General features: G+C 40.8%; 2 protein-coding genes and 1 long non-coding RNA gene across 13 annotated transcripts in view; 1 reads left to right on the top strand and 2 right to left on the bottom strand.

Moving 5' to 3' along the window:
• The window catches only part of NFIB (nuclear factor I B), a 417340-nt gene that overhangs the window by 122437 nt on the left and 267171 nt on the right, over positions 1 to 27732 (top strand). The window lies entirely within an intron of this gene.
• The window catches only part of LOC139078620 (uncharacterized), a 166377-nt gene that overhangs the window by 89510 nt on the left and 49135 nt on the right, over positions 1 to 27732 (bottom strand). The window lies entirely within an intron of this gene.
• Positions 9410 to 15198, bottom strand: LOC139078621 (uncharacterized). Its single transcript, XR_011531641.1, has 2 exons — positions 15006 to 15198; positions 9410 to 11550 (listed from the first exon to the last, which is right to left on the bottom strand). It is a non-coding gene; the product is annotated as an uncharacterized lncRNA (long non-coding RNA).

Genomic DNA, 27732 nt, shown 5'->3' with positions numbered 1-27732 from the left:
CATGGCCTCCCAAAATCCATTGGCACCCCCACACACTCTTGGGGGCACTGCTCTTCTTTTTCAATGCCATTAACAGCTCAACAGACCACAGGAACCTCACATTCTGCTGCGGAGAATCATACTTGGTCACAGTCAGACTCCCGTGACAATGACATTTTCTCTGTGAGTCCTTCACAGCTGTGTCACTGTTAACTTTTAATGAACATCCTTCCTTCCTTTGAAAAGTTTCAGTGAAACGAAACGGATGTGCAATTTCTGCTTTCAGCTCCACTTTGTGTGGGATGATACACAACAATTCTGCGTGCTGAAGTAGTCCGTGACATGTCTAATTTAGGGCGTTTCGAAGCTAATAACGTAATTTTGCCCAAAGTTACACACAAATGTAAAACAAGATTTTTTTTTGAAAGCCAAGGCCCTAAAATATCTTATAACCTATAATACGCCCAAAAGTAAAGAAACTCACTCCCAGCCTGAATTTGGGCCCCACTGTTCATTCCAGGGGATCGCTGACTCAATGGAGGACTCCGCAGAAGGCGTGCCAATCGCTCCCGGGACAATGAGTACACAGGGGCACCACAGTGTTATTTTGGAGCATTATTCTTTCTTGGTTTCCACAATAGCTGGCATCTGATAATTTAGCATTAAGCCTCTTTTCAACTATATGGAACTGTAATAAGGTGATTTAGCCAACGTGCCTGTCCATTGTCCCAAAGATTCTGTGATCTATTATGCAGTAATGTGTAAAAAGAAAAAAGGAAAAAAAAGAAAGAAAAATGGGAGAAAAAACATAAACCAACTAATTATCGAAAACATTAAGAGCTGCTTTGAGAGACCTGTTATTTATTGGCATTTTTATGAATCAATATAGATGTCGGAATCGACTGTAAAAGCTTCTGGGTGTATTCACATAATGAAAGCCCAATTAATATCCACAAGCACAGTGCACTGCAGCAACGGGGAGCTGCAAGGACAATCGCTGGCTTCCGCAGCCAACACTGACAGCTGCAGGGCCCCGATAGAAAACAGCTTCAAAGGCCCGATCCCCACCCCACCCCCAGCCCAGCCTCGACTGAACACTGCCTTCATATCTCACCCTCACCAAGGCAAGGCCTGCAGGAACAGATGGGCTACCAGAAGCAACCCATGGCTATCTGTGATGTCACCAAATGAGGCATTTTGGGATGCTGTTTGGGTGGCAAAAAATGTCAACAGAATATGAGAGGGGGATGGGGAGGGAGGAGGGAGAGTTTTTTAGGTGAAGTTAGCATGGCAAGGCAACCCCTCATTGTCGGAGAACGGGCTGTAGGGTGGTGGAAGGGGTCATGCTGGGTCCAGATCTGGGCCGGCTTACATTTCAGTTTTATTTTTGTGTGGATTAAGGGAGCTTTACATTTGTTGGGCTCACAAGAAAAGCATGTGGCTCCATGTCCTGTAGGCCTGTTTGCTTTGGATTCACCAGGATGCAAAGCCTGTGCCAGCCTGTCAGAGATGGTATTAGGGCACTCGCTGTCGCCTTTACTCCCCTTCTCGATCACTACTGTCTTTTTCAAACAGGATCCAAGCTTTCTTCCTTAAGATGTGCTATCTCTTGCTTTTTTAATTAGTTTTTATTTCTTTGCTGCCCCCAAACATGAATCAATCTCTGACTAGACTGAAAAACTGGGTTCTAAAATCAGGCCGCCCAAAACCGCTGTCCAGGAACCCTGTTCTGAGAAGCCGTTGGGGCAGCGTGTATAATGATTCCTAAAATGCAGCTGCCAGCGTGCATTGATAGCTGGGCACACAGGGGTCTGAGGAAGCCACTCAATACCAGTCTAGAAAAGCCAAAAAGTGAAGTTTGATTAAACAGATCATACAAGAGAAAGAATAGATCCACCTAAATTTTTTTTTTAAAGATTGGCACCTGAGCTAACTGTTGCCAATCTTTTTTTTTAATTCTTCCCCCCCAAACCCCCCAGCACATAGTTGTATTTTTTTTTTCGTTGTGGGTCCTTCTAGTTGTGGCATGTGGCACACTGCCTCAGCATGGCCCGATGAGCGGTGCCATGTCCCCGCCCAGGATCTGAACCAGCGAAACCCTGGGCCCCCGAAGCAGAGTGAGTGAACTTAACCATTCCTCCAGAGGGCTGGCCCCTAAAATTTTTAATTCTTGCAGAGCTTGAGCAGGGCAGAAGAGGTTGTGTGGGAAAAATATTCTCCTTTGCTTTGTAATAAATATGATAATAATAGTTTATTTATATTCTTATAGCCCTTTGAGTTTACAGAGATCTCCCATGTGATCTTTTGAGTAAATCCATGAGACTTTTAGGCAATCATTGCAATGATACTATTGTACAATGGAGGAAGCTGAGACTCAGGGAGGTTCAATGAGTTGCCAATGGTCAGAGTTAGGAAATATCAGAGGCAAGGTTTCATTTTCAGCCTTCTGTATTCTCTGAAAGACATGGAAGCCATTTGAAGAAATCCATAAAACAATCAGTGATTTTTTTTTTTTTTGGCTCAAGCATCATTTCTCTATGAATATGTTCTTCCAACTGGAGTGTCCACGTTACTCTTATGATAACACCTGTCATGTTGCGTTTGTACTTATTTATTTGTCTGTTTTCCCCCCACTACACTGGGAGATCCTTGAGGGCAGGACTTTCTTATTCATCCCTGAATCTCCAGTACCCAGCATAACACCTGGCAAATCGTATCAATCAGTAAACATTGTTGAAAGAGGATGGATGGGTGGGTGGATGGATGATAAAAGTCTTATTTTAGCTATTTATACAATTTGGCAATCAGCAGTTCAACTTCAAAATTGCTTTCTATGGCCTTGAATAAATGGAACATGTTGGGTTTAACAATTTCAATATTTGGGGGCCAGCCCCGTGGCCAAGCGGTTAAGATCGCGTGCCCCACTTCAGTGGCCCAGGGTTTCACCGGTTCCGATCCTGGGCGCGGACATGGCACCACTCACCAGGCCACGCTGAGGTGGCGTCTCACATGCCACAACTAGAAAGACCCACAACTAAAATATACAACTAGGTACCACGGGGATTTGGGGAGAAAAAGCAGGAAAAAAGAAATATTGGCAACAGTTGTTAGCTCAGGTGCCAATCTTAAAAAAAAACATTCAGTATTTGCTAATTTACCAAAAATACTGTAACTGGCATTAATAAGAAAAAGAAAAGATGACTGACTCCAGTAAATGAAGAGGAAGAATTATATTATGCAAAAAATGCTGAAAGGAAAAAGAAGGCAGTCACTGCAGGCTGTTATTTCCATTTCATTTTGTTAGAGGTTCTTGGGAATTGTCACCTCAGGAAAGCCCTCGCTGGAGTGCTCTGCTAAGGGAGATGAATCCTCACGTTTGAGTGCTTCAGTTACTTTTCGGAACGGCATCCAAACTAGCATCACTTCAATAATGATGTGATGTGTACTGGAGCACTGGATGTGCCCAACTTGGTGCTAAATGTCGGGGAGGTGACCAGGTGGAGCTGGAGTTGGTCTCAGCCTGGAAGGAGCTGACAAACTTGGAGAGGTTATGCAGAATGCCTGCAGACACCTTCAGTACAGGACTGTGCTCCAGAGCTGAAAAGCAAATCGAAATCCAGCCCTCAGAGGAGGTTGCTGTGACTTCCAATCTGAGTTGGGAGCAGGGTCAAAGAGGCTTAAAGGACAAAGTGGAAGGGATGGTCATATAAGCAGAAGCCAGAGACATTGGGGAGAGCAACCCCCAGACGGTGAAATGCCCTCTTTAGGCCATGTCCGGTGCTGTAGCGCTACAGAAATGCTCCAGTGCGCTGGAGGTGTATGCAGCACGTTTGTCAGAAAATGACTCCAGTTAAATTCATTGGAGAGGGAGACAGGGTTGGAGGAAAGTTATTAGAAGGAGCATTGCCCAGCTCTGTGCAGAGAAAGTTGAACAATCCAGAAGCGTTGTCCAGTTTTTTACTGGGAGTTCTATCCTGGCATGCAGAACAATGCTGGAAAATTAAAAGTGATGGAATAGACAGAGATAACAGTAATAGGATTCTTAAGATCATTGATCTTTAAGAACATGAATAAATACCTAAGGTGGAGGGAGTTATCAGATCTTTCTTAATGCTCCCCAAGTAATAGGAGTATTCTACTTCTGGAATGGATTGGTAAGCAGTTCATGAATTAACTCTGCTTAATAATGCTAACCAATAATAGTTACCAGATATTAGCTTCTACTGTGTTCCAGGCAGTGTGCTTAGGCTAATGCTTTAAATTTGTTATTTTATTTAACCCTCACCACCCTGTGGGGTAACTCTTTCTCTTAACAACCTTTTTATTTTAGAAGAGTTTTAGACTTACAGAAAAGTTGCAAAGATATTATAGAGGTTTCCTGTATACCCTCAATCCAGTTTCCCCTATTATTAACATCTTACATTAGTATGGTACATTTTTCACAATCAATGAACTAATATTGATACATTACTATTAACTACAGTCCATACTTTGTTCAGATTTCCTTAGTTTTTACCTAGTGTCTTTTTTTCTGTCCCAGGATGCCACTGTTACATTGTCATCATGTCTCCTTAGGTTTCTCTTGGCTGCAGCAGTTTCTCAGACTTTTCTTGTTTTGGGTGACCTTGACAGTTTTGAGGAGTACTGGCCAGGTATTTGTAGAATGTTCATCAATTTGGATTTTTCTGGTGATTATACCGGGTAATGAGTCCTCAGGAAGAGGACCACGGAGGTGAAGGCCATTGTCATCACATCATGTCTAGGGTGCCTGCTATCACGTGATTTATCACTGATAATGTTAAGCTGCTGGAACAGACGGCTGAAGTAGAGTTTATGAAGTTTCTCCCCTGAAAAGTTGCTCTCCCCACCTCTCCTTTCCACACTGTACTCTGGAAGAAAATCACTATGCACAGTCCATGCTTAAGAGGTGAGGAGTTATGCCCCACCTCTTTGAGGCAGCAGGATGTACATAAACTATTTGGAATTTTTCTGTATGGGTGCTTTGTCTATTCTCTCCCATTTATTTACTCGATCATTTATTTATATCACTATGGGCTCAAGGATATTTATTTTATACTTTTGGTTATAATCCAATACCACATTATTTATTTTGTTGATTAAATTGTCTCAGCTTTGCTATCGGGAGCTCTCTCAGTTGGCTCTGATGTCCCTTTGACATATGCCTTTGTTTTGTTTTTTGGAGCATTTCCTTACTTTCTGGCACTGCAAGATGCTCCAGGCTCATCTTATATATTCCTTGTCCCAGCCTTGGAATTAGCTATTTCTCCGGGGAGTCCTTGGTTCTCCTATTGGAGAATGGTGTTAGAAACCAAGATCTGGGTATTCAGTATGGAAGTAACTATTTTTATTTTCTGCATTTTACACATGAGGAAACTGAAGTTTAGAAAGATTAAGTAACCTGCCCAAGGTCATGTCTTACAAAATTGTAGAATCCAGATTAAAACTCCAGTCTGTCTGATTTTGAAACTACGGCATGATTTCTTGCCTTTTCTTCCCCTCTTGGGATATCAATCTGCCTTCCAACGAACCTTAAGTAGTGTTGGAAGTTTTCCTGCTCTGTAGACATATTACTGTATTTCAACATTCCCTTTCTTACTGTCTCTGAGAACAGATTTTGGTAAGGTTTATTCAAGACAATGGAACTTTAGTTAGTGGTTCTAATCTAAAATAAGTATCCCCAGAGGTAGTGCTGAGGGTCTGAAAGCGATTTTTCCATATTTTGGGAAATCTAATGGAAATCATACATTTATCCATGACACAACTGCCCAGGCTGAGGTGAATGTCACATTTCTTTGATTCTATATCAACTCAATGTGGCTGACTACATCAGTTAGTTCAAACCGTTTGAAGCTCTGATTGGTTGATGATGACTTCATAGGAATTTCTGAAGTTGGAGAGGATAATAAAGACTCTTTAGGGGTAGAAATGTTGGAAAAGGCCACATTCATTACTGTTCTATTTGTGATCCAACTCTGATTGAAGTGGAGCCATTACGAGAGCTGTCTATGTGCATGTGGCAGGGAAAGAGTAACTTTTTTGGATTGAAAGTAGACATCTATATATTTGGTTTATGTTTTACCAATTTGCTGTAATGTTTTAATGTTCAAAATTCTGGTCCAAGTTACTTTTAATTTCTGCTTCCTTTTAGATGCCTGCTTAAAAATTTTAAAGTGTACACATTGGAATGATTTTTTTTTTGTATTCTATTTTCTGAAGGATAAACCTATATCTTAGTGTAGATAAGCATATGGATCTATTTAATATGTTCAAAAGCAATGCATATGAATGACTCAGAGCCGAAGTTTGCGGCGCTTGGATGAATTGCCTGTTGGGATGGACTCAGAAAGGTGGGAGGAGGAAGGGGGAGAGACTAACAACTTAACTGGGAGAGGAGTAACATGTGGTTCTAGAAAACAAAGGAGGCATGAGCACCAGGAAAAGAGAACTAGTTTTGGTAGAAGGAAATTCTCCATGAATATTAACAGATCCTGGCTTTTCACACACTTGTGTTCACAGGAAACTGTATGAGGAATATTTAGAAACAGAATATTATTTGAAAGAAACTTTTCAGATCATCTACTTCAGCAATTCTCAACTCTGGGCTGCACATTAGAATCAGTGGGGAAGCTTTTAAACAAGATTGACGCACAGGCCCCACCTCTTACGTTTCTGATTTAATTGGTCTGTGGTGCAGCCCTGGCATGGAAAATTTTTGGAACTGCTCAGTAATTCTAATGTGCATTCAGGCTTGAAACCAATGATCTAACTATTTGTTTTAAATTATGAAATATTTCAAATATGCAAAAAGTACAGTGAAAATATATTAGAAATCTGTGTATTTATACCTAAATTTAACACGTAAATTATTGCCACATTTGCTTCACTTGTTTTTTAAGAACTAGGATGTCATACATATCCTTTGAGTCCCTTGCCCACCATCAAATCCCATTGTCTTCCCTCCTTTTCCAGAGGCAATTGCTACCCTGATGTTGGTGACCTCTGTCCCTCTGTATTTCCATATCTTTACTAAATAGGTATGTAGGTGTGTGTAGCTTTGTTTTAAAATTTTCCATGCACAGTATCAAAGGGCAAGTATCCCTTTGCGTTTTGCTTTTTTCACTCAACATTATGGTTTTGTAACTCATCTCTGTATACGGTTCATTAATTTTAACTACTCTCTGGAGTTCCATTGTATAAGTATACCAGCATTTATTTATTCATTCCGCTACTGATGGGCATTTAAGTTGTTGTGCCCATTCTGTTTTGTTTTGGTTTTGGTATAACAAAAACTCCATGGGTGGGCATTTCAGTATCTTGTGTTCTTGAGCACACAGAGCAAGCTTCTCTAGGGCAGAGCTTCCAACCAGGGCTGTATAGTTGGGTAGAAGAGCCAGAGCACCGCAGCCCTCAGGGCAGCCACGTAGGGCCTGAGGTGAACACAGCCCTCTGGATGGGTCACCTCCTGCTGTAAGCAGCCTCCGCAGGTTACCCAGATGTGTTGTATGAATATTATCATTCTCTATGTGTGTCATATTGGAAAAGAGGTTGGAAAACACTGCTTGCACCTAGGGGCCAGCCCAGTGGTGTAGTGATTATGTTCGCACACTCCACTTCGGCAGCTTGGGGTTCGTGGGTTCAGATCCTGGGTGCAGACCTAGCACCACTTGTCAAGCCATGCTGTGGCGGCATCCCACATAAAATAGAGGAAGATTGGCACAGATGTTAGCTCAGCAACAATCTTCCTCAAGCAAAAAGAGGAAGATTGGCAACAGATGTTAGCTCAGTGCCAAACTTCCTCACATACACAAAAAGAAATGCACCTAGAAGTGGACATCCTGTTGTAGAATAAGCAGATATTTAGCTCTCTAATTACATATTGCTAAATTATTCTCCAAAATAATCTATCAATCTACATGCCCACCTTGCCAGACTTGAATGATTTTTGCCAGTCTCATAGATGTGAAATGATATCTTGTTTAATTTGCATTTTCTTAATAAGTCAGGGAGTCTTTTCATATGTGTATTGGCACATGTTTACAGTTTGTGAATTGGCTGTTTCTATCCTTTGCTCATTTTTCTATTGAGTTGTTTGTTTCTTCTGCTTACTCATTTGCAACGATAGTCTGTATGCTGGATACTAATATTTTCTTGGTTATATGTATGTGCAAATTTTGCTCCTATCTATGGCTTATCTTTTATTTTTAGGATCATTTTTCTTAAAATGTTTTTGTTTTCTAGTTTACATTTCAAATGAAGAAACTTGAGGCTCATGGTTGGTAGAAATAATATTTCATGGTGACTGCTGTCACCATGCTTGTCACTCTAAAGCAGTGTCACAAGGTTGAGAAGAACACAGGTCTGAACCCAAGGTTACAAGGGTCTTCTCCATCTGCTTCTACTACTTACTAGCAAAAACCAGTCTAAAACGTAATTTCTCATATTAACTAAATAATCACCCAGTTAACCTGAAACACACAGTGATGAACAATTAGTTGCCTAATCCCAAATCATATACCTACTTAGTGCCAAAGCTGCCAGAGTCCACACCATTTTCCAAAGTGCGCTCTGTGGAACCCTACTCCTTAAAAAGTATTCTATGGTTAATTTCAGTTTCATTTTGTTCTCCTCTTAAAAATTTCTAAACTTAGTAGTCTGTGGAATTTCCCTTTTCTGTGGAACACCTAATAACATCCCAAGGAACTAATGTCCTATGGAACAGACTTTGAGAATCTCTACACTTGAAAATATTCGTTCAACTCAGGTCTCTGAGACTGCCTTCTCCTGTGCTGTACTTTGTCTAAATAATCCAGTATATGTATAAAAACAGAAGCACCCACATCCATTATGTTGAACTTCAAGCACTGGTTTCTAGTAAAGAGAAATAATAAGGCTACTTTTGTTCCCTAATGCACTCTTGTCTTTTCTCCTATGAGGATGCATAATAAAACTATTTCCCCCTCTTGATGTGCACATCTCTTTAATAACGTGGGGATTATTGTGGTGAGTAGGATTATGATGGCTTGTTGAGTCTCGTGGGATAAGGTATGGCTCTTCGGAAGGGTCTGTCACTTACCCAAAGACTTAGAGTTCCAGGTCAGAAGACAGAAACTTAGAAATTGTACCTTTGCTAGGGTAAAAATTTTTCTCTGAATTTTATTCTCTTGTGTCCACAATTCAAGAAACTGGCATGTACTTATCCAGACCTGTGCTCCTAAGAAGTGGGTCCTAGGACAGTTAGAAGCTTGGGCCTTCAAACTCTGGACAGCAAGGTATCTTTACGAGTCACAAGTAAAAGGCAGATTTTCACTATATATCTTTCTGAACGTTTGAAATTTTGAAGAATTGTATATATTATCTGTTCAATAATTTGATCAATGAAATTAATAATGAATGACTAGGTTTCATCTTCTGATTCAGTATGTATTTATCAAAATCACACTGTGTCTCTGACTCCATATTAGGGCCTATGGCAACCAAAACGTAGAAAATACCTGTGGGGAAGTGATGATTATAATCCCAAGGGGGAAAAGCAGAATTCAAATTTAGATATACAGAAGATTAGAAATATATAAACTATGTATAGAAAAATGGCAAGAAGTATATATATCAAAATGTTAACTGTGATGGTCTTTAAGTTGCTAGGAATATCGGTGGGGTTTTTTCCTTCCTCCTAATTAAGAACTTCCTATATTAGCATATGCTACTTTTCAAAGGGTTAAAAAATTTATTTTTAGATGTACAAGAAAAAATATCTTTATATAAGTATACCAGATGCTGATGTAATTTTAGCGTTAATGTGTATTTTTCAAAGGCCTCCCAGCCCACTTTTGTTGTATAATAACTGTATCATGTATAATGATCGGCCACCAATTATCATCATGATTAGAGGAAGGCAGTTAGAAAGTAATAATAAGCATGAGCTTTGGAAACAGAAAGACAGAGGGCTTAGGTCCCAAGTTCACCACTTATTACTGTGCAACCTTGGATAATTTCCTTAAAGCTCTCAGAACCTGTTTCCTCATCTGCTAAATGGTTAAAATAATGGCGCCTACCCCACAGGATTGTTGTAAGGATTAGGCGAGAATCCATCAGTGCCCTGAGCCCTTAGTGTGGCAAGCATATAGCAAGTCCTAAGGATTGTTAGTTCCCACTGGGGGTTTGAGCCCAAGACTTTAGGGGAAGCTGGAAAGAATGCCTCATTTGTGATACAGACAAATTAACAGGCCTATGCTTGCAGAGGCAATTTACCTGACAGTCAAGATAGAGAACTGGCTTTGGGGAGAGAAATATCATGAAATACCTCTCAAGAGAAGGGTTAATTTTTTTTTTCTACAATAAGATATAGGAAAAGGAGAAGGTGACAGGGTGAAAAATCAATCAAACAATCTTGGACACCAGGTATGGGGTTACCTGTGGGAAGGAGATAAAAGCAAGGGCTGTAAAGCTACTGATCAGACAACACCAAAAAGGGTATTAAAGAGAGAGGTTGATACCAAGCCGTGAATAGAATTTCCGGAAAATGAATGATGGCCTGGGATTACCGTGATATAAATCAATGAGGTGACTCAGATGATATCATAGACCAGAAGAACAAAATTCAAATAGATATTAATAACACCTGACCTTGGATATTAACCTTCAACACAGTCATTTTGTAATGTAAATTCCTGGTTGGACAATCTATCCTATAACCACGTGGGATTTTTTTTTTTTTTTTTTTTTTGAGAGAAAGTGGTGGCAAGGACTGGCTTTGGAGAGGGAAAAAATAAAGGCAATCTAAAACAAGACATTTGGGCTTTGAAGGCAAGGGGGTTTAGAAAGGTTCGAAGTGCTGAGGCTGAGCGATCAAGTATCATGGTGGTGTCAGGTTTGTTTTCTGCGAAATACTTGAACTAATTTTATCAGCAGCATTTCTCTTGGGTTATTTACTACCTGAATATTTGTCAAGGCCTTTAGAGGAGGCAGCCAAACATGTACATCTGAAATTCTTTCTATTTGGAGTGCAACTTGGGTGGGGAAGGCTCTCTGGTGACAGGGGTGGGGAGCTGACAGTAGATGTTGCTGTGAGAAAGATGGGATTTCAAGAGCTGTCATCAGGATTGCGACGTCTGGTTGCAGTCGATATTTTTCCAAATGCCAACCACACGAGGATTTAAAAGAATGTGCAAAGAAGCATGTGGTGTGCTCCTCATGAAGCAAGAGTGGGCTAAGTGGCTTGCTTAGCATCACGCCCCCCCCAGCCAATCACGAGCTTGGGCACCCCGGCCTCTTCTCTGCAAGGCCTTGGCCACACGCCCTCCCATACAATTGTGAGGAGATTGGATGAACCATAATGGTATTTAAAGCACTCTTCCACGGAGCTCTTGCAGTTGTAAGATTTCCCAAGAGGCACTTGCCAAGATTATGTTCTTTCCCACTGGCTTTTAATTTGTAAATTTTAATGGGCTCCCCTTTAGATATGGCAATATAGGTAGCATTCCGCAAGGTGGCCAGAGATGAGATGGTCCCGTGTAAATCTTCAGGGTACGCTCTCTGCCATCATGAAAGGTGCTTAAAAAAAGCATAAAGATCAAATTCTCTTAGTGTCGGCATGCAGCTTGCAGAAACTCTGGTTTTAAAAGAAATCTGTTATCAGCTATGTTCTTAGAGTAACTTGAAAATCGCACCATTTTGTTCAAAAGTAAACCACCCTTAAAAATGAAAAGGAAGCAGATCAACCACTGGACCATACTTCTTTTTATGTTTTTATCCACCCTTATCATGCAAACTATGCTGGCAGCCTTCCCAGATTCTTAACACCGCCTTCACAGTCTCTTCTGCCCTCCTGGTGTAATAGCCTTATTTGAATTAGTAATTCTGGAACACCTCTTTCCTCTCAACCTAGAAGACAAACAGATCCACTCTTTCTAGGCACCAAAAGAATAATCCATGGTATGTTAGGATCCACATGTATTTCAGTATTGGGCCTTCCATAAAAGGAGACTTATTTGAGAGTAACTCAATATCCATGCGATGAACAAAACTATAAACAGATTTACTAAGCAGTGAAACCTCACATATATGATAAATCACAGATATTTCTAAGTGAATTTGCTACCACGCTTGCTTTATGAAGCTCTTAGTAAGAGTTGCAAGGACGGAGTAAGCCTGTTACCTTTTGTTTTCAATTTTTGTCATCTTCCTCTTGCCTAATAATCCTCTTCTTAAGAGTTCCACATTGTTTTATTGAGCCTAAGGCTAAGCTGATATCTCTCAGTTACTCCTTTCCAAGTCATGTCATACACTGTTGGACAGCTTCCAGATACCCAGCCCAAGAAACAGGATTCAAGACATCTAGTATCACCAGGGCTGCCCTGTCTGCAAAACCTTCTGTTACCTCTTATTTTTCTTGTTTTTTTTCTTTTCTGGACTTTCATTCTCTTTTTGATGTATTTCTCCAGTATTTGCAGTTGCAGTTCATTTGTTCCAATCATTCTTGTTGCTGTGCAATATTCTATTGGATGAGTATTTCATTTTTTATCCTATTGAGAGACCCTGAGGTTGGTTCCATTTGGAAGCTCTTACAAAGAGTGCTGTTATAAAATTTCTTGCACATATAACCTGATAATGCTTATGCAAGAGTTTCTTGAAGATTTACACCTAGGAGGAGAATTGCATTGCAATGGGGTGTGTCTGTCTTACTAGATCATACTGAACTGTTTTCCAAAATGGTTGTCCCAAACCACTCCTGATTGCAGGGCTCCTGTGTGCCACATTCTGTGATGGCCCTGTGGCCAGCAAAAGGGGCCCCTCCCCTCCCCTCATAGTGCTTACTTATATACTATTGGGAAGAATGGATTGATGAAGTCGTCCGCCAAATAAATAGGAACCACAAACGGAGAGACTTCTATCTCCTCTCTCTCTGGGATCACTCTCTGTCTCCCTACTGTGGTCAACAATTGAACAAAAGCTACACTATCCACGTTGTGTTCTCAAATTGGTGTGGTTATTCATCTACTCCTCAGGAAACCTCTTTGCATTGGAAAGGATTGCCTTCCAGGGAAGTATCTCCAAGATTATAACACTTTTAGGAAGATAATTCAATCATCCACCAGGTAGTTACTGGGTACCTATTAAGGGCCAGCTGCCTTTGTCCCTGCCCTCAGAGACCATAGATTTTAACAGAGGAGAGAAACTCATCAGAAATGACTGCAAGGGCCCTTTTAACTCCCTTGATAAAACAAAGCAAATGCTCAGGTTTTTAAAATTTTCTCCAGCTAAAGCAGACATGAAAGACTGGTGCTTTGCGCAAAGCGTCTTGGCACCGCTATTTCATCGCCCTCTGTAAGTAGATTGAATTGGGAGGGCTCAAGATGCTTTGCACTTATTTATTCATTCAAAAAATATTTATTGAGTGGCTACTATGCACAAGGCACTGTTTTGGTCTCTGAGTCTTTTGGAGCTTAGATTCCAGTGGACTCACATTTCTACTGGGCTCTCTTGTTGCCTCTTTAAATACGATACTTACCTGATGTCACCTTAACCGACTAGAATCCCAAGTATATTACTGACCTGCCCTAAGCCCTGGATACAAATTTTTCTCCACTGCCCTAAGATAACACTCACTTTTCCAGTGGTACTCACTTGCTATTAGTCACAAAGTCACACCAATTTCCTAGATGTATTCACACCATGTATGTCTATGACTTCCCTAGATCTCCTAGACATTGGTCCAAAATAATAATGATTATTTTTTAAAGAGATGTAACAATTGACATTATACTTTTCACATCCATGATGGTTATATACATCAAATCTAGAAAGTACACAAATGGGCAGTATTACCATTATCGTTATTATGTTATTCTCTATTTCATAGATAAGAAACCCAAGGCTCAGAGAGGGTAGGTAACTTGCTCACACAGCTAGTAAGTGTTAAGGTCAAGGTTTTGTTCTGCATATTTCCCTCTATAGTTTGATCCCATCTCCCACCCCTCAGACTGTGCTAGCCAACTAGACCTGCTGCTGTTTGCATTCCCATGCCCATAGAGCTTTATTCTTAAATGTGACTCTGCATCGTTGGGGACCTTCAACCAATGAAGTAGCTCGTCCTTGGGCTTCCTAGCAGTAAAATGTGAGCCCTAGGCATGCCCTAAGATCCTAAGACATCCAGAAAGGTAGCCATCTTTCATACTTCTTTGGATGCTCATCCTGTGCTGTTCACAACAGTAGCCGCTAGTTACATGCGGCTGGTTAAATTAAAATTAAAATTTAATCAAATTTAAAATTCAGTTCCTCAGTCACACTAGCCACATTTCAAATGGCTACTGTACAAAACAGTGCAGACTATAGAATATTTGCATCCTTATAGAATTTTCTATTGGACAGTGCTAGTTACAGCAATCTCTACACACCCATTAGCACTGGTGGGACAAGAACCTGCTCTCAAGTGGATTTTAGCCATAAACACATGTTAGAATTGGGGGATGCGGGCTGAGGTTTATGGGTTTTTTTAAAAAAAGAGAAAGATGGGGAGAAGAAGCTGCAGGAATAAAAGAGAGAGAAGAGGGCAGAGAACAAAGATGTGACGCTGAAAAAAAGGATCAGGAACATAAATTGGTATAAACTGGATTTTGTGGGTTAGTCAGAGGTGGCCACAAAGGCAGGGATCCTTGATGTGTTAGGGGGCATTAAACCACCATGGCGGTTGGTACCCAAAGCTGTGTAGAAGACATTTATTCTGCAGGTGCTTTGGTAATGTGGAGCACAGAAACCAGGGTCACAGTCATATGGGATCTGGGTCATATGGAAAAAGATGAGGTGGGCTAGTGACAGTGCCCAACTTTCCCCGACTGTGGTTCGAATCTCTGCTCTGCCCCTTCCTAGCTGTGTGGCTGTGTGCAAGTTGCTCAGATAATGCCTCTAAGCAGCAAGCAGAGAAATACCTCCTCTGTGGCATTAGAGGTCACATATGAAAGGCACCAAGCTCTGTACAGAGTGTGCCCCCCAGAGATGGTACCACTTACGTTTCTCCTCCCCATAATGTCTCAGCGGTCTGGCACGAGCCTTCAGGCAGGGGCAGTCCAGGTGTGACAGTGCTTCTTAAGCCAAGCTTAGTCTAACCATCTCCCATGTATGCCACAGGAGTCTCCACTCTAGGAAGGTTACTCTGCTTTCTTGTTTTTAACATACACATAAATTCCTAACTGACTCAGAGTGAACGAAGACACTTCCCCTTAGTTCTGACCTGCCCCAATACATTTGTCTGTTTACATCACCAGCTTATTGGGTCAAAATCTGGCACACATATTAGGCAACAACTAGTCCTCAGTTTGTTTTTTGCCCCTTGACTTTAGCCTTCAAGCTCTTAATTCACCTTTTGTAACCCCTTGTGCCACCCGAAGGAGTGTGGTTAAATTGGCTTTCCCTTGCTTCTCGCGGGCTTCCCATGGTTAAAGGCCCAGCAGTAGTCTACATGTGGGTGAAAGGGAGTTTTTTGTAGTGCTATGTGCCATTTAAAATTTTCCATTAGGCTACTGCTCAGAGGTGAGTCTAATTCTTGGATTGAGTCCATTATTTCTAATATATTAAGAAAATTGGACATTATTTGGATAAGAAGTAATGGCAGAAGCCAGAAGTATTCTTATATCTTGTCCTCAAAGGGTCAAATGATGCTTTTTTGTCTTAATTTAAAAAAAAATTTACTTAAATAGGAGGAGAAGAGAATTTTGTAATGTGAAAATAAATCAAGCTCTCAGGCCACTCTGTCACCCAGAGTCAAGGTGATGCCATACCACAGTGACACAAGGACCTTAAGATGCCTGGTTAAATGGGTCAGGGTATTTACAAAACATTCTTATTTCCATTAAAGTAACCAGTAAGTAGGGGATTTTCACCTGCATTCAGAACTTACAGCCCACCTCAAACAGCCTTTTATGTCTCAGCTGGTGAAACCATAAAGAGGTTGTTATTCTGCAAAACAGCTTTTTGCAGAAACCTAATTCAATTTTAAGAAAATGTATACGGAGGGAAATACCTGTCTCTGCTCTTTCAATAGCTCTATCCTCCCACTCCCACACCTACTCAGAGTCAAATCTTCTTTATCCTTCCCGAAAAGGCCTCAGGAGGTTCCAGGTTGTCTGAACAAACAATTGTCTTTCACTGTTTGACACGTAGCTTCTGCCAGAGGGAGATGCGTTCAGGAATGCTTTGGGGGGAAATAATAATGTATGGAAAGTTACACACGATGGTAAGAGGTACTGAGACGTGGTTGGATGTAAGTTCTCCTGAGCCCTCTCTGTGAAGTAATTCCATTATCAACAGAGTAATACAGCTCTGTTTATGAAGTCCAAACAGCTACAACGGTGTCTGTCCGTCATTTCAAACGCATCTCCCCTTGCTAAACATGAGATGCACGCATCCTTCTCTAATGTTATTGAAATTTTTTAAATGTTAATATCAAAGCCAAAGTAGAATCAAATGAGAAGTACCAAGTGCTGCTCTGTTTTCAAACTACACTCTGATTTCTCTCTTCCGTAGGGCTGGGGGTGGGTGGGGAAGATGGATCCCTCTAGTTAACAATTACTGCCTTAAAGTCACCTACTTTTTCCTCTTAAATGGCTTTACCACGATCTATTTTTATTTATTTACTTATTTATTTTTCCTTCTCAAAGCCCCAGTGCATGATTGTATATTCTAGTTGTAAGTTGTTCTAGTCCTTCTGTGTGAGCTGCTGTGACAGCAGGGCAGCTGACAGACAGGTGGTGTGGTTCAGCAACGGGGAAGCGAACCTGGGCCACCGAAGCGGTAATTGCCGAATTAGCCACTAGGCCATCAGGGCTGGCTCGCAATCCATTTTTAGAAGATGATGACTATTCACCTAAATGAATCTCAATCAATGGAATTTTACACAGTGTAAGAATGAAGTGGTTTGGCAGGAGAAGTGCGGAAAATGGTGAAAATAATAAGTAATATGAATAACTACATTTATTGAGCCCTGAATATGAACCAGACATTGTGATAAAAGCCCCTCACAGGTATTATTTAACCAAATGTTTATAATACCACTCTGAGGCCATTATTATTCCCCTTAGAAAGCTGGTGAAACTGAGGCAAACAGTAGTTAAAGAACTTAACCAGGTCATACTGCTTATAAGTAGCTGAACCTGGGTCCCACCCAGACAAACCCCCACTCTCACTAGATTTAGACTGTCTTTTTTAATCTCTGCAGCTGACCCTAACTAGTTAATTTGTCAATTAGTTATGATGAGGGTGATCACATAACTTGTCATCCAAACTGGGACCACCTTGAGAATGAAAGTGGGAGCCACTGAAAATTATACCAGGACAACAGGCATAAATGTGGCTGTTCTCGGGGAATCTAGATGTGTAGTCAGTTTAGTTATTAGGAACTTGGGGCATTGCTTTCTGTAGGAATGATGTCATACATGGGAGTTAGAGTCCCAGGCCAATCCATCCTTCTCCTTTCTCCTAAGATTTTCCTTCGTAGGCCCTAAGACACTGTTGCCTTCACAGTAAAATATTGAAGCAAAAACCACCATGCTCCAAAAATATAGAATTCTTTCCCCCACTAACAACTCCTATTTTAACAAGGAATCTTTTTTTTTTTTAATGTAGTGATATATGTGCTGATAAAAAAAAAATTCTTCAGTGATATTTTAGATTTTTTAAAAATGGCACAAAATAAGCTACACAGTATATGATCATTTGGGTAAAAACAAAAGGATTTTTTATATTTGCATTGTGTGTATATGTGTTTTAACACCTATGTATGCTCCCACATGCAGAATACATCTCTGGATAATATACACAAGAAATTTTTCCTAATTGTTGCATCAAGGAGGAAAAAAATATTGGAATCAGGGATGAAAGGGAGACTCATTCACACAGTCTATCTTTTTGTTCAGATTAAATTTTTTGACATGAGTATGTCTTCTTTCTCAAGTGAGAAGAAAAACAAGATGAATAAGTACCTCCCATTCAGTGAAGGTGTATCATAGCTAGTAGGAAAGCAATCTGGTTAAAATAATTGACACTGATTTTTGAATTACTAACAACTTTACCTCTTTTTAAAAACAACATATTTAGAAGGGGGTGCCTGGGAACCAAACTGAATCTTCAATTGCTGGAATTTTAAGCAGCACAGAAGAGGGAAGTGAGTTGGGAACAAGCCTGGTATTGTACTGGTTAAGTTCACGTGCTCCACTATGGTGGCCCAGGGTTTGCAGGCCCAGATCCTGGGCGTGGACCTAGCACCACTTGTCAAGCCATGCTGTGGTGGCATCCCACATAAAATAGAGGAAGATTGGCACAGATGTTAGCTCAGTGACAATCTTCCTCAAGCAAAAATAGGAAGATCGGCAGTAGACGTTAGCTCAGGCCAATCTTCCTCACACAAAAAAAGAGGGACATGAGGATATTCAAGGCAGAGCAGGATGCTCACCCCTGCAGGAAACAGTGTCTCTGAAGTTAGTGCTACTCTTTATGGTTTCTTCCTTTTCTCTAATTATGAACCCAGAAATTTTCTAAAAGGTCCACTCTTTTTTATGATGGAGGAAGTTGGAGCTCCAAAAACAATGTGGGGAAGAAAAAGATTGCAGAAGATCAACCATTTCTAAATATAATTTCTAGACAGGAAACTATATTTGCCCAATTTGGAGGCTCAAGAGTATGTGGAATTTTCTGCTCTTTAGTTATTCATACAAACACTTCTGAGGGTAAACTACACAAATAATGGAGGAAAGGATCAGGGAGGTGCTAAAGTGTTCACTTTGGCCATGTACTTTGAGCCAAAGCAATGCAAAACTGAGTTCTCAAGCTAGTGCCTTAAAGACTGCATAATTCAAACAGAAGCTATCAGTAAGCTTGGACAATATATTGGCATTAAGGATGTTTTATATGAGTTTGACAGAGACTCCTAGTTTCCTATCCAATAGCTGCTCTTCCCTTATGAGTAGTAATAGAAGCTTGATTTCATCTGGGGTAATGATTTTTCCTTCTAAAAGACTACATTTCCCAGACTCCCTTGCAGCTAAGTGTGGCCATGTGACAAAGGTTTTGAATTGTAAGCACAAATGTTCTAAGATGCTTTGGGGAAAGCTTCTTAAAGTGAGTTAACCAAGCTGGGAGGGGTGTTCTTTTTGCCTTCCCCTGTCCTCTTTCATGGTTGGAGAGAACATATGATGATTAGAGCAATATCATTGCTTAAGGATGGGAGAGCAGAGAGCTAGAAAGGGGCTGGGTCTCTGATAACTTTGAGAAGCCACCACATGAGCCCCAGAGAGCTAGGGGTAGGGTTTCTTTTACGTTAGAAATAACCTGTGTGTGCTTAAGCCATTAAAGTCAAGTCTGTCATTGAGAGCTAAATGCAATTGCTAACTGATCAAACAAGTTACTCTTTCCTTTGGGAGACAGAATATCATGGAAAAAAATGAATACGACATTCACTCATCATCATCACTACTCTGTGCACTTCACTGTGCCTGCTTTTTGTTTTGTTTTTAATTAATTCAAAATTAAAAAGACATGTCATCTTTTAGAACTACCCTTGGGCTGTGTCTTCAGTTTCTTGCACTCTAGAAAAGTTCCTACCCTTAAGGAACAACCCATCTTTCAACTCATGCAAACCTCAATTAATAATCATTTTGCTCACAAGATGATGCTAGGGGACATTTACTCAGACACTGTGACTGTCACCATAGTTGTTGAAATGAAGTTATATACACAGATGAACTTTTCTCACTTGTTTATTTTCCGTGTGGGGTGTCTCATTTAAAACAAATCCATCGTTGAGTCCCCAGGCCCTAAGGGTAGGCTGTGTTATGGATAGCCTTTGCAACTTTTCTCTTCTTTTCTCCAGGAAGAAGGAGGTAAACGCTTGAACACACACAAAAAAAAATTTAAAAAGAAAGAAAAAAAGAAACAAAATAAAAACCATATTTTTAACAAAAGGATTTTTGAAAGCCTTGGAAAATGTTGTGTTCACTCACATAAGGCCCCACTGTTTTAAACATATTTTACTATAATTTTTCCTTCAAAAATCTGACATGCGAAGTTGAACAGGGCTCTTTCAGTGTACAACCCTGGGACATGGAGAAAGAAAAAGAACAGTATTCCAACTAGTGCATACTCAGTGGGAATCATAATATAGCATAATTGCTTGAAATCCACAGGCTGATCCAATGTCATCTTCAGAAATATGCAAGTTTCCCTTTGTTTTCTGACTTGGAGATATTTCCTTGCTTTAGGGCTTAACCCTTCTGTTGCTAGCTCTAATTATTGAAACATGATTAAAAATGAATGGAGAGCTGCCCTTCCTAAACCCACCCCAAATGTTAGGTAAGATTCCCCAAATCTGCCAACTTTTGTTCTAACCGAAACACAAAATATGTGTTTAACTTTGTCAGTGAACCTCAAGTGTCCCCTTTTACCCATTTCCTTCTCTACCTGTTTCTCAACACACACCCACAGCCCTTTAAATTTCCACAAGAAACTTTGAAAGAACAAAGAGTTGCTATTTCGGAGCATGTAATGACATGTTTAAAAGTTCATCAACTTCCCCTTTAAAAAAAAAACCTGGCAATGAGTCTAAAATAGTAATTCAGAAAGATTTAGAGAAAAAAAATCCTTAAGACTTCTTCCTCTGTAACATGATGTAAATCATAAATATACCACTGGTCTGGAAGTGATTACAACAAGCTATGAGACAAAAGATATTCTAAGCAGACACTGCCAACAAGGGGTCTATTCTCCCATCCGTGTATAAGAGGATTCGGGAAGATGAGTTCTTGTACGGCTAATAAGAGATTCACGCCATTATGAAGAATTCCCAAGTGTTCATGTTCCGAGAATAAATTCTGAGTCCTAGGCCATAACTGAGTGCATGAACTCATTACAGAAATGTGTCCTCTTATTCAAGGTGAATGAGCCTTTTGGTGTTCCAAGCATTCCTCCACTCTTCTCCAGTGTTCTCTTTGCTTCTCAATTGTCATTGTCCTTGACCTTCCAAACAGGATTCCAGTTTGAAATGGAGAGGAGGAAGCACAACATAAACAGTTCATTCTAGAAGTGGGAGTCATTTGGGAATCAGCTCCCCCAGTCCCTATAGAAGCGATGCCCACTCATATCTAAGCTTCTCAATTGCTTTTAGAAAGCATTTCTTTGTTTTTTCCATACCTTTTTCCCCCGAGGGCAAAGGTTTAACTTTTTCACTCTTCCCAAAGCAATTCAAAACTTGAGTTGGATATTCAGTTAAGAGAACATCAAGAATTGCATTTTGCTTGGTAGTGCATAGCATTAGAAGCTAAGGCCAGCCAACTCAAAGGGACACTGCAATGCCATTTCATAATTAAGCAGAGCACCCGCTGGACCGCATGTTATAACAGATGTTTCCTGGCCTCAGGTACTAAGCCAGCACATAGTAAAACTGCCCAGAGCCTCTCCCTGAGCCAAGATGGGTCAGTGTCTGGAACAACTCCTGTCTAGTGTCTCTTACTGTAATTAGAGAATGAGGCTAGCTTTTGGTCATTAATTCCATTTGAAAAATAGCCACGGCTAAATTAAAAAAGGAAAAAAAAAAAGAACATCAGAGTGCTTTTAAAATTGAAAAGCCCAATAAGAAAATGGAGATAATTTATTGGTGATTTATTATTTCTAACAGTGTTTTAGACCTTATATAAATTCTGTACAATGCCCTCTCTTCAAGATGATTTGCAAAATTTTCACTCCATTTATAAAATGGATAAAATTAGAGGCTCCTTATGCTTAGGCTGGAAAAGAGTTTATAGATTGGTTGGTACCAGGAAATCAAGCTCAGAGGCTGTAGCGGCCAGTTGGTAAATGAACAAAGCAACCAAGGGTAAAAAAAAAATCATTCTGCCCTTTCTATCTAGTTTTCTTTTCTTATATCCCTGTACCCATGTTTCTTATTGAAAATATCTCTCCACTCTGAGAAAACAACTGTTCAAGCAGGGCTGACATTCAGGTGGTATGCACCTGAGGTTAGCATAATCAATAGCCAATTGGCATATAGATGCTGTTGTCAGACCACTAGTGATGGCCACCCCTGCCTTTTCTCCCAGAGCTCTTGGGTCCGGCAGCTGGGGAGAGCAGGGCATCTCCAGGATGTTGTTCTAATACAAAGGCACAGTGCTGATGGGTCAGTCCCCATGCCTTAGTAGTTAAATATTTTTAATATCACCCTCGAGTACAAGTACAGTGACAAATAGCAACTGGTATTTTACCTCTGTGTGGGGCAGCCAGAAGGACAATAGAAAATGATGAGGTTACTTGGGGCTCTGGAGAGCCCGTGACCTGTTAAATGGGGTAGGCACTACAAACTGAGTAGGAATGTAGGACCCGTGTGGCCAGATCTCCTGATTTCTCAAGGGAAAATAAAAACCTGTGTTCTTATATAAAACTCCCAATTAAATTGTCACCTCATTCAAACACCATAAGGGGCAAACAATGGGCTTCTGTGGTCCAAATCTGGCCTAGGTGCTCCAAATTCACAAGCTTTTCCATTCCTGAGACAGAGGAGAGGACTAATGTTCAAGTGACCTGCCCAAAGATCATTCAAGTGACCAGTGGCAGAGTCAGAACTAGAACTTAGAGCCCCTGGCTCCCCATCCAGTGAGATGTGACTTTCTTCAGAACAGGTCTTGTCTAAGAAGGAACACCCCTCATGAGGGATTTGTAGACTATACACCCCAAAAAACTGAGAAACTGTGACATTTTTAGTATTACAGTTCTTTACACTAGTGTTATCTCCTGCAAGAAAAAAGTTAAAACTCATTTCCAAAGTTAACATATAAGGATGGAAAAGATGACAAAAGTTCCAGAGATAACTGAGGCCTTGCACAACTGTAAGAAAAGGTTGGTCCTCCAGTTGGTTGGAAATTACTTTTTAAACAAAGAAATGAATAGAATTCCAAGAAAGGTTTTAAAACACCCTATGGTGAGAGAGACACACAGGAGGGTAAGAAAGCATCCAAGTCTGAAGAAACTTCACTATGAGGAGTGATCTGATTTTAATAGATTTCCAGTTCCATTTGGTCCTGAGACCAATCTGTCCTTTTCGTAGCTATTCTTTACCTTTGTTACGAAGCAAGTTTCTGCCCATAGGGAAGTCAAGCGTTTATAAAGTAGATTTGTTCATAGATTAACTTGCATTTATTGAGTACCTACTATGGGCTAGACCAAAATTCCCAAACATTTGATGTTATCCCACCTTCTACCTGATCTCTCTCCCTTTTACCAAGTACAGTTACTCACTTAATTTTTAAAGAACCAATGTGCTCTTTTTCCTTAATTAGGAAAAACTTAAGTATCCTTATTTTGGGATCGGGGCTACATCAATGAATTAAGTAGTCCTTGACCATAAGGCTCCATGAACCATTAATACATAAAGAATTAACTTTAACAAAAGTGTTACAAGTGCTATGATGAATGCAAAGGGGGAGCCATTTGTTTTCCTTAAGTCAGATGGGGGAGGGTGGAAAGGGCCCCACCACATATGTGATGCTGGGTTGAGCCTTAAGGAATAAGCAGTTTTCAAGGCCAAAAAGGAGGCATTCTAGGCAGAGAAAGCAACTTGAAGAGAAGCACAAAGTCCTAAAGTGTGTTGGGTGTTTGGGGACTAGTGAGCGGTTCAGTGTCGCTAAAGCCAAGGACACACGAAGAGAGCGGCAGGAAAATCTGATTGGGCTTGGTTTTAAATACAATATTACATAGTAGGGAGCATAACCCTGCAGGTGAAGGAGCATCGCCAAAGGTTTTAGAGCTGGAGAGTGTCTGATCTGCCATATGTTACAGGAAGATAATTTTGCCTTCAAAAGGCTGCTGAGGGACGGAACCGAAGGTCAATTAGGAAGCTGTCCAAATTCTTCAGGTAAAGGATGGTGAAGTACTGAATAACAGAGTGGCAGCTGAGATGGAAAGGAAAAGCCAGATTTGAAAACCCATTTTGAGGCAGAAACAATAAAACTTGGTGACCAATTGGGTATGGGAAATGGGAGGAGTAAAGATTGAATCCAAAATCTCTAACTTGAGTGCCTGGTTGGATAAAAATACCACCTATCAAGACATAAGGGCAAGCGGGGCTTTGGGAGGGTGGATAAGGGGGAAGGGAGAGGTGGGGGCTGGTTGATGAGTTCTGGCTTGGAGATGTTATAGTGCCTTCAGAAGACTCTGGAAGGTGAGCCTTGCCAAGGAAGCATTAAAAACTGACACTGGGGCTCAAGAAGGATGGATGATCAGCCAGGAGCTTGACTCATGTAGAAATGCTCTGAAAATGACTTTTACATGATGTAGATGGAAACTGCTTATCCTGAGAACCCTAACTTGATGATAATTAAATAATTTGAAAACTGGTATTAAAAGAAGGCACAAAGCAGCAATTCAACCAGCTTCCATGTCATTTTCTTTTATGCAATAAAACTGGAAATCATTAAAAAGCACTGGGCTTGGAATCAGGCAGACATGGGTCTTAATCCTGGTCATGCTACTAGCTAGCTGTTTGACTTTGGAGAGGTTATTATTTAATCCCTCCTAGCAAGACACTTATGTGCTTTGAGCCTGCCACTATTCTGGGGACTGAGAATCTAATGGTGAATAAACCCTGCCCTCAAAGAGCTGAAATTTCCTTTTCTGTCAAACTAGAAGATTGCAATGAGATACTATATATCAAGCACCCAGCGCAGCCCATGACACCACAGAGAGCGCTAACAACCTGTCACTTACTATGTGCCAATTCATTGACTTATTTAATTTTTACACCAAATCTATGAGGTAGATAGTAATGTTGCCCCATTACACAGTTGAGGAAACTGAGCTTAGGTTCCTTGCCCAAGTTCAAAGGGCACAAACCAAGAGTTGCCTGACTCCCAAATTGCTGCACTTTGTCTCCTTTCTTTTGCCAAAACCACAGGAGTGATGTAGACAAGAGCATCATCTCCCCTTATGCCCTAAAATATAAGTAAATGAAGTAGAAGTTGTTATCCAAGGTGACAGTTGAGATATATGGCATATTAACATGAGGATAATCAAAACTCCAGCTAGTCAAGACCGCACTGGTATGAATTTCCTTAAATGACTGAATGACAGAATGTCTAAACAAGGAAGAATGTTCTACAAATGCTCTCCATCAGTTCGTAGATGGCCAAGGCTACACAGTCACACAGGGTAGCCCTGCCTCCACCTACAGAATTTCTTTCCTACCTCAAATCAGTTTCGGAAGTAGGTGGAGAAAAAAATTTAATGAGTTAATAACTTAGAATTAAAAGCATTTGGGAGATAATTTTGACTCTTAAATAATGGAACACAACTGCTTAAAAGTCATTCTGGAGTGGGAATCTTTACCACTCTACTCCCTTTTTCCGTGTTCCTCTTTGCTATTGCTCTAAATCTTCCTCTCCATTCCTGGTCTTGTTCCTCCACACTGGTCTTGTTCAGGCTCTCTTCATTTCTCCCCTGGGTGGGACTCAGCCACTTGGCCTCCCTCTCCTGATCATGTTACAATTGCTCCAAGCCTTTAACCAGTCAGGGGTTCCCCATCACCTAAAAAATATACCCACATTCATGTATGAACACAGGTTGCTTACAACATTTTGACTTTCATTCCCAAAGCACGGAACTTAGTTCCTGAAGATGCCATGCTATTTCACACCTCTGATCCTCTGCACTTGCTAGTCCCTCTGCTCGGTATGCCCTTCTCCAAGTTCTCTGCTGAACTTCTGCTCATCTTTAAACATAGCCCAAGACCATCTCCTCTGGGAATCCTTTCATTGCCCTTCCATTTTCTAGTCTTTGTTTCCCATAGGATTCTGCTTATTATGGAATCTGTCACACTAAATGACTTTTACTTGTTAACATGTTTATTTCCCCTGTTAGATTCTAAGCTCCTTATGAGAATGCACATTATCCTCTACATCTTTGCATTTCCATACCCAGGAGAGCCCCGGAATACGTAGTAGGGGCTCAATAAATACCGTTGCAAATAGAATTGAATCTGGTAGTCATTATCATGGTCATCAGCCCACGGTTAGTGGGCTTTCGCAGGAGTATAACTTGTTGGTAGGTGTTATGTTTAGTGCTTCAAGTGGTGGAAGGAGAGACAACCAACCTCCTTGCTGATTCCGATGTGAAGAAAAGCGGGCCCCTCTAAAATAGGAAGTAAAGAAAAAAACTAGAGAAGCCTGAAATGTGTTCATTTTGTCTCTCTTGGATGCCAGAGATTGAGATTTTAGTGCAGGCCAAGCCACTTATCTTAGAGGTTCTGACAAATTTTCTGGGAAAAAATAAAAGAAATGAATAAAATTAAAATCTGTGGTCGGAAGGTTACAGAAAGGAAAGGCACACATTTCTACTAGGGAATAGGAAGTGGTCTTGTCTTCCACAGCAGGGCTGTCTAATAAATCTGGAGAGTTTTATTGACTTCATAGGCGCAAAAATAACCACCCGGAGAAGACATCGGGTTTCACTTATTTTTTTGGAAAGTAATTTTTCACAGACGCGAGGTTAAAAGAAAGTGGTTGCACGGGCCTCGGCTGGGGTGGTGTGTCTTCTGGTATGCGTAATGCAACTGGATCTCAATTCTGGGACGATGCCCAGTTTCAGAGGTCTAAAGCCTCTGTTGAAAGCAATGAGGACAAAGTGTTGCCAAAATTTTATGTATGCAACTGTAGATCGATTGTCTTAGTGCAAGGATAGACTTTGATCAAGAGCGTCTGGAGGGAGGGGTTTCATTAAATGCTGTTTTCAACCCTTAATTCTACAGCTTTTACGTCTACTTGTTCCTAAGTCTACCACAGACCCCAAATGGCCCTGACACAGAGAAGCCCCTCCCCAAACCCACGTCTGGCTCTCAGGCAGCAACGGGGACTGGCACGGAAGAGTTCTTGGGCAGAAAGGTGTTGCTCCTTCCTCTCTGGTTTTTGGTCTCATGTTAGACCATTCAAAGAGGAAAATGCTGGAAGCTCTCCCCCTCCTGCCTCATGTCTGTGATTCATTAGGAAAACTTGAAAACTTCCCTTACACAAAGACAGGCTTTCCTAAGAAAAGGATTGATAAGAGTATGTTTGTTGGATAAGTTCTTCCTTTTAAAAACGTCTGGCCAAGAATAGAAAATTCAGCCAGTCTCAGTGTTTGTGTCCATTTCTGAACTCATTTAATTGTCCTCAAAATCATGGAAAATATGGCAACTAGGTAATATTTCTAACATTTTATAACTTTCATGTTCAGTTCTCGTGGTGAACCTGCAGGGTCCTCCCCCCACAGGGAAGGCAAGGGAAACTTCTTTTCCAAGGGTCGTATTTCTCCTACGAATCAACGGGAACGCAGATAGAGCAGCTGTGGTCTTGGCCAGCTTGGTGGCAAGTTGAGCCGCCTGGTACGTGGGAGGCCCCGTGATCCTCAGCACCCTCAGCAGTCTCCACAAAACTGGACTGGGGTCTCAGAGTGAGGCCTTTGGATTGGGAATCAGGAAATAAATAAAATCTAAAACCACACCAGCTGAAATCATCACTGCCTTTTACAGACGACAAAAATAAATGGGTGGTTTTGAAACATTTTTTTTTAGCAGCAGAATTCTTTTTCAAAGGAAAATCTTAAATAATAAAGTAGCAAACATTTATTGCGTCCTTGGCATGTGCAGGAACTGGGCTAAGCCCTTTACATGCATAGTATTATTTGATTTAATCTTCTCTACTCTTAAATAGGCACTGTTATCTTGTCTAT

This window comes from Equus przewalskii, chromosome 22, assembly GCF_037783145.1.
Source record: "Equus przewalskii isolate Varuska chromosome 22, EquPr2, whole genome shotgun sequence".
In the NCBI taxonomy this organism is placed as follows: domain Eukaryota; kingdom Metazoa; phylum Chordata; class Mammalia; order Perissodactyla; family Equidae; genus Equus; species Equus przewalskii.
The sequence above is the reverse complement of the archived record's forward strand: the minus strand, read 5'-3'. Positions and strand labels throughout refer to the sequence as shown.